We start from the raw sequence: 1,642 nt of genomic DNA, 5'->3' as shown, positions 1-1,642 counted from the left end.
TCCTCCACCTACTGGTATTCCCACCATGCCTACTGAGGCAGCACAGGCATTGGCAGCTTTCTTTACCGCAATGGCTGGTGGAGCTCAAACTGGTCAAGTTCCACCTATAGTACCACCAGTTACTCCTTTAGTTCCACCACCGGTACAAGATGTATCCATTTCCAAGAAGCTAAAGGAGGCTAGACAGCTCGGTTGTGTGTCTTTCACGGGTGAGTTGGATGCCACTGTGGCAAAGGACTGGATTAATCAGGTTTCAGAGACTCTCTCTGATATGAGATTAGACGATGACATGAAACCGATGGTGGCTACGAGATTATTAGAGAAGAGGGCTCGTACTTGGTGGAATTCAGTGAAGTCCCGTTCCATTACTCCTCAAACGTGGTTTGATTTTCTCAGGGAATTCGATGGTCAGTATTTCACTTATTTTTATCAGAAAGAAAAGAAGAGAGAATTTTTGAGTTTGAAACAGGGAAATCTAACTATAGAGGAGTACGAGACTCGTTTTAATGAGTTGATGCTATATGTGCCGGATCTGGTGAAATCTGAGTAGGATCAGGCTAGTTATTTTAAGGAAGGGCTTCGTAATGAGATTAGAGAGCGGATGACAGTGACTGGTAGGGAGCCGCATAAGGAGGTGGTACAGATGGCTTTACGGGCTAAGAAGCTCGCGACTGAGAATAGGAGGATTCGGACTGAGTTTGCAAAAAGGAGGAACCCTGGTATGTCTTCTAGTCAGCTAGTAAAAAGAGGCAAGGACTCAGCGATTTCAGGGAGTACTACTTCTGTTTCCGTGACATCTCCTCGACCTCCATTTTCACCATCACAACAGAGACCTTCGAGGTTTAGCATATCTGCTATGACTGGTTCTGGGAAGAGTTTCGGAGGTTCTGATCGATGCAAAAATTGTGAGAATTATCATAGTGGGCTATGTAGAGAGCCAACAAGATGTTTCCAATGTGGATAGACGGATCATATTAGGAGTAATTGTCCACGGTTAGGACGAGCCACGGTAGTTGCATCATCTTCACCAGCTCACACTGATATGCAGAGGAGAGATTCTTCTGGGTTGCCACCGAGACAGGGAGTAGCCATACGGTCCGGTGTGGAGAGTAATACCCCGGTACATCCACCTTCGAGACCACAGACTCGTACCTCTACAAGAGTTTTCGCTGTGACAGAAGATGAGGCACGGGTTCGACCTGGAGCAGTGACAGGTACTATGTCTTTATTTGATAAAGATGCTTATGTTTTGATAGATTCTGGCTCATATAGGTCTTATGTGAGCACCACATTTGCATCAATTGCTGATAGAAACCTGCCACCATTAGAGGAAGAAATTGTAATTCACACCCCTTTAGGAGAAAAGCTAGTTAGAAACAGTTGTTATAGAGACTGTGGGGTAAGGGTAGGCGAGGAAGAATTTAGGGGTGACTTAATTCCTCTAGAAATCCTAGATTTTGATCTAATATTGGGTATGGACTGGTTAACTGCACATCGGGCGAACGTGGATTGTTTCCGAAAGGAAGTTGTTCTTCGAAATTCAGAGGGAGCAGAGATTGTGTTTGTAGGGAAACGTCGAGTATTACCGTCCTGTGTAATCTCGGCCATCAAAGCTTCGAAATTAGTGCAGAAAGGGTATCCG

Source organism: Theobroma cacao, chromosome 4, assembly GCF_000208745.1.
Source record: "Theobroma cacao cultivar B97-61/B2 chromosome 4, Criollo_cocoa_genome_V2, whole genome shotgun sequence".
Taxonomy (NCBI): Eukaryota; Viridiplantae; Streptophyta; class Magnoliopsida; order Malvales; family Malvaceae; genus Theobroma; species Theobroma cacao.
The sequence above is the reverse complement of the archived record's forward strand: the minus strand, read 5'-3'. Positions refer to the sequence as shown.